Source organism: Ranitomeya imitator, chromosome 4 (genome assembly GCF_032444005.1).
Source record: "Ranitomeya imitator isolate aRanImi1 chromosome 4, aRanImi1.pri, whole genome shotgun sequence".
Taxonomy (NCBI): domain Eukaryota; kingdom Metazoa; phylum Chordata; class Amphibia; order Anura; family Dendrobatidae; genus Ranitomeya; species Ranitomeya imitator.
In genome coordinates this window covers 641,600,122-641,605,428 of record NC_091285.1, presented here as the reverse complement: position 1 = coordinate 641,605,428, position 5,307 = coordinate 641,600,122, and the positions used below count along the sequence as shown (strand labels likewise).

At 51.2% G+C, this 5,307-nt stretch overlaps 1 non-coding gene across 1 annotated transcript; it reads left to right on the top strand.

The window, feature by feature from the left end:
* The first annotated feature begins 259 nt into the window (after positions 1-259).
* On the top strand, positions 260-332 carry TRNAM-CAU (transfer RNA methionine (anticodon CAU)). The gene has a single exon. It is a non-coding gene; the product is annotated as a tRNA-Met (tRNA).
* The last annotated feature ends 4,975 nt before the right edge of the window (positions 333-5,307 follow it).

Genomic DNA, 5,307 nt, shown 5'->3' with positions numbered 1-5,307 from the left:
AGTCCAAGGTATACTGGGAATCGCCAATGGTTGGTGAGATCCAGACAGACGCATATGAGAGGTTTTAGAACGCGCACAGACACTGCAGGCGGCTTCATATTCCCGGACATTCTGATGTACCCCTGACCACCAAAACCGCCGAGTTATAAGATCTGTGGTGGCTTTTCTACTGGGATGTTCAGCCAAAACCGAATCATGATGTTCACTAAGAACTCTCAAATGGAGATTCACAGGTACAAACAGTTTACCTGTTTGTCTTGCCTCGTTAGCGCAGTAGGTAGCGCGTCAGTCTCATAATCTGAAGGTCGTGAGTTCGATCCTCACACGGGGCAGCGTATTCCTCTTTAACCAGGGATTCAAGCTTGAGGAGGCTAATTTGCATATTCCAGGTGCCTTCTGGGAAAAGCGAAGAGTCTCCCTAAGCTAGAAGATCGTTGGGTACAGCCGGGACCAGCTGCTTGGAAAGCATCACCAAACCAGGGATTCAAGCTTGAGGGGGCTAATTTGCATATTCCAGGTGCCTTCTGGGAAAAGCGAAGAGTCTCCCTAAGCTAGAAGATCGTTGGGTACAGCCGGGACCAGCTGCTTGGAAAGCATCACCAAACCAGGGATTCAAGCTTGAGGGGGCTAATTTGCATATTCCAGGTGCCTTCTGGGAAAAGCGAGGAGTCTCCCTAAGCTAGAAGATCGTTGGGTACAGCCGGGACCAGCTGCTTGGAAAGCATCACCAAACCAGGGATTCAAGCTTGAGGGGGCTAATTTGCATATTCCAGGTGCCTTCTGGGAAAAGCGAGGAGTCTCCCTAAGCTAGAAGATCGTTGGGTACAGCCGGGACCAGCTGCTTGGAAAGCATCACCAAACCAGGGATTCAAGCTTGAGGGGGCTAATTTGCATATTCCAGGTGCCTTCTGGGAAAAGCGAGGAGTCTCCCTAAGCTAGAAGATCGTTGGGTACAGCCGGGACCAGCTGCTTGGAAAGCATCACCAAACCAGGGATTCAAGCTTGAGGGGGCTAATTTGCATATTCCAGGTGCCTTCTGGGAAAAGCGAGGAGTCTCCCTAAGCTAGAAGATCGTTGGGTACAGCCGGGACCAGCTGCTTGGAAAGCATCACCAAACCAGGGATTCAAGCTTGAGGGGGCTAATTTGCATATTCCAGGTGCCTTCTGGGAAAAGCGAGGAGTCTCCCTAAGCTAGAAGATCGTTGGGTACAGCCGGGACCAGCTGCTTGGAAAGCATCACCAAACCAGGGATTCAAGCTTGAGGGGGCTAATTTGCATATTCCAGGTGCCTTCTGGGAAAAGCGAGGAGTCTCCCTAAGCTAGAAGATCGTTGGGTACAGCCGGGACCAGCTGCTTGGAAAGCATCACCAAACCAGGGATTCAAGCTTGAGGGGGCTAATTTGCATATTCCAGGTGCCTTCTGGGAAAAGCGAGGAGTCTCCCTAAGCTAGAAGATCGTTGGGTACAGCCGGGACCAGCTGCTTGGAAAGCATCACCAAACCAGGGATTCAAGCTTGAGGGGGCTAATTTGCATATTCCAGGTGCCTTCTGGGAAAAGCGAGGAGTCTCCCTAAGCTAGAAGATCGTTGGGTACAGCCGGGACCAGCTGCTTGGAAAGCATCACCAAACCAGGGATTCAAGCTTGAGGGGGCTAATTTGCATATTCCAGGTGCCTTCTGGGAAAAGCGAGGAGTCTCCCTAAGCTAGAAGATCGTTGGGTACAGCCGGGACCAGCTGCTTGGAAAGCATCACCAAACCAGGGATTCAAGCTTGAGGAGGCTAATTTGCATATTCCAGGTGCCTTCTGGGAAAAGCGAGGAGTCTCCCTAAGCTAGAAGATCGTTGGGTACAGCCGGGACCAGCTGCTTGGAAAGCATCACCAAACCAGGGATTCAAGCTTGAGGAGGCTAATTTGCATATTCCAGGTGCCTTCTGGGAAAAGCGAAGAGTCTCCCTAAGCTAGAAGATCGTTGGGTACAGCCGGGACCAGCTGCTTGGAAAGCATCACCAAACCAGGGATTCAAGCTTGAGGAGGCTAATTTGCATATTCCAGGTGCCTTCTGGGAAAAGCGAAGAGTCTCCCTAAGCTAGAAGATCGTTGGGTACAGCCGGGACCAGCTGCTTGGAAAGCATCACCAAACCAGGGATTCAAGCTTGAGGAGGCTAATTTGCATATTCCAGGTGCCTTCTGGGAAAAGCGAAGAGTCTCCCTAAGCTAGAAGATCGTTGGGTACAGCCGGGACCAGCTGCTTGGAAAGCATCACCAAACCAGGGATTCAAGCTTGAGGAGGCTAATTTGCATATTCCAGGTGCCTTCTGGGAAAAGCGAAGAGTCTCCCTAAGCTAGAAGATCGTTGGGTACAGCCGGGACCAGCTGCTTGGAAAGCATCACCAAACCAGGGATTCAAGCTTGAGGAGGCTAATTTGCATATTCCAGGTGCCTTCTGGGAAAAGCGAAGAGTCTCCCTAAGCTAGAAGATCGTTGGGTACAGCCGGGACCAGCTGCTTGGAAAGCATCACCAAACCAGGGATTCAAGCTTGAGGAGGCTAATTTGCATATTCCAGGTGCCTTCTGGGAAAAGCGAAGAGTCTCCCTAAGCTAGAAGATCGTTGGGTACAGCCGGGACCAGCTGCTTGGAAAGCATCACCAAACCAGGGATTCAAGCTTGAGGAGGCTAATTTGCATATTCCAGGTGCCTTCTGGGAAAAGCGAAGAGTCTCCCTAAGCTAGAAGATCGTTGGGTACAGCCGGGACCAGCTGCTTGGAAAGCATCACCAAACCAGGGATTCAAGCTTGAGGAGGCTAATTTGCATATTCCAGGTGCCTTCTGGGAAAAGCGAAGAGTCTCCCTAAGCTAGAAGATCGTTGGGTACAGCCGGGACCAGCTGCTTGGAAAGCATCACCAAACCAGGGATTCAAGCTTGAGGAGGCTAATTTGCATATTCCAGGTGCCTTCTGGGAAAAGCGAAGAGTCTCCCTAAGCTAGAAGATCGTTGGGTACAGCCGGGACCAGCTGCTTGGAAAGCATCACCAAACCAGGGATTCAAGCTTGAGGAGGCTAATTTGCATATTCCAGGTGCCTTCTGGGAAAAGCGAAGAGTCTCCCTAAGCTAGAAGATCGTTGGGTACAGCCGGGACCAGCTGCTTGGAAAGCATCACCAAACCAGGGATTCAAGCTTGAGGAGGCTAATTTGCATATTCCAGGTGCCTTCTGGGAAAAGCGAAGAGTCTCCCTAAGCTAGAAGATCGTTGGGTACAGCCGGGACCAGCTGCTTGGAAAGCATCACCAAACCAGGGATTCAAGCTTGAGGAGGCTAATTTGCATATTCCAGGTGCCTTCTGGGAAAAGCGAAGAGTCTCCCTAAGCTAGAAGATCGTTGGGTACAGCCGGGACCAGCTGCTTGGAAAGCATCACCAAACCAGGGATTCAAGCTTGAGGAGGCTAATTTGCATATTCCAGGTGCCTTCTGGGAAAAGCGAAGAGTCTCCCTAAGCTAGAAGATCGTTGGGTACAGCCGGGACCAGCTGCTTGGAAAGCATCACCAAACCAGGGATTCAAGCTTGAGGAGGCTAATTTGCATATTCCAGGTGCCTTCTGGGAAAAGCGAAGAGTCTCCCTAAGCTAGAAGATCGTTGGGTACAGCCGGGACCAGCTGCTTGGAAAGCATCACCAAACCAGGGATTCAAGCTTGAGGAGGCTAATTTGCATATTCCAGGTGCCTTCTGGGAAAAGCGAAGAGTCTCCCTAAGCTAGAAGATCGTTGGGTACAGCCGGGACCAGCTGCTTGGAAAGCATCACCAAACCAGGGATTCAAGCTTGAGGAGGCTAATTTGCATATTCCAGGTGCCTTCTGGGAAAAGCGAAGAGTCTCCCTAAGCTAGAAGATCGTTGGGTACAGCCGGGACCAGCTGCTTGGAAAGCATCACCAAACCAGGGATTCAGGCTTGAGGAGGCTAATTTGCATATTCCAGGTGCCTTCTGGGAAAAGCGAAGAGTCTCCCTAAGCTAGAAGATCGTTGGGTACAGCCGGGACCAGCTGCTTGGAAAGCATCACCAAACCAGGGATTCAGGCTTGAGGAGGCTAATTTGCATATTCCAGGTGCCTTCTGGGAAAAGCGAAGAGTCTCCCTAAGCTAGAAGATCGTTGGGTACAGCCGGGACCAGCTGCTTGGAAAGCATCACCAAACCAGGGATTCAGGCTTGAGGAGGCTAATTTGCATATTCCAGGTGCCTTCTGGGAAAAGCGAAGAGTCTCCCTAAGCTAGAAGATCGTTGGGTACAGCCGGGACCAGCTGCTTGGAAAGCATCACCAAACCAGGGATTCAGGCTTGAGGAGGCTAATTTGCATATTCCAGGTGCCTTCTGGGAAAAGCGAAGAGTCTCCCTAAGCTAGAAGATCGTTGGGTACAGCCGGGACCAGCTGCTTGGAAAGCATCACCAAACCAGGGATTCAGGCTTGAGGAGGCTAATTTGCATATTCCAGGTGCCTTCTGGGAAAAGCGAAGAGTCTCCCTAAGCTAGAAGATCGTTGGGTACAGCCGGGACCAGCTGCTTGGAAAGCATCACCAAACCAGGGATTCAGGCTTGAGGAGGCTAATTTGCATATTCCAGGTGCCTTCTGGGAAAAGCGAAGAGTCTCCCTAAGCTAGAAGATCGTTGGGTACAGCCGGGACCAGCTGCTTGGAAAGCATCACCAAACCAGGGATTCAGGCTTGAGGAGGCTAATTTGCATATTCCAGGTGCCTTCTGGGAAAAGCGAAGAGTCTCCCTAAGCTAGAAGATCGTTGGGTACAGCCGGGACCAGCTGCTTGGAAAGCATCACCAAACCAGGGATTCAGGCTTGAGGAGGCTAATTTGCATATTCCAGGTGCCTTCTGGGAAAAGCGAAGAGTCTCCCTAAGCTAGAAGATCGTTGGGTACAGCCGGGACCAGCTGCTTGGAAAGCATCACCAAACCAGGGATTCAGGCTTGAGGAGGCTAATTTGCATATTCCAGGTGCCTTCTGGGAAAAGCGAAGAGTCTCCCTAAGCTAGAAGATCGTTGGGTACAGCCGGGACCAGCTGCTTGGAAAGCATCACCAAACCAGGGATTCAGGCTTGAGGAGGCTAATTTGCATATTCCAGGTGCCTTCTGGGAAAAGCGAAGAGTCTCCCTAAGCTAGAAGACCGTTGGGTACAGCCGGGACCAGCTGCTTGGAAAGCATCACCAAACCAGGGATTCAGGCTTGAGGAGGCTAATTTGCATATTCCAGGTGCCTTCTGGGAAAAGCGAAGAGTCTCCCTAAGCTAGAAGACCGTTGGGTACA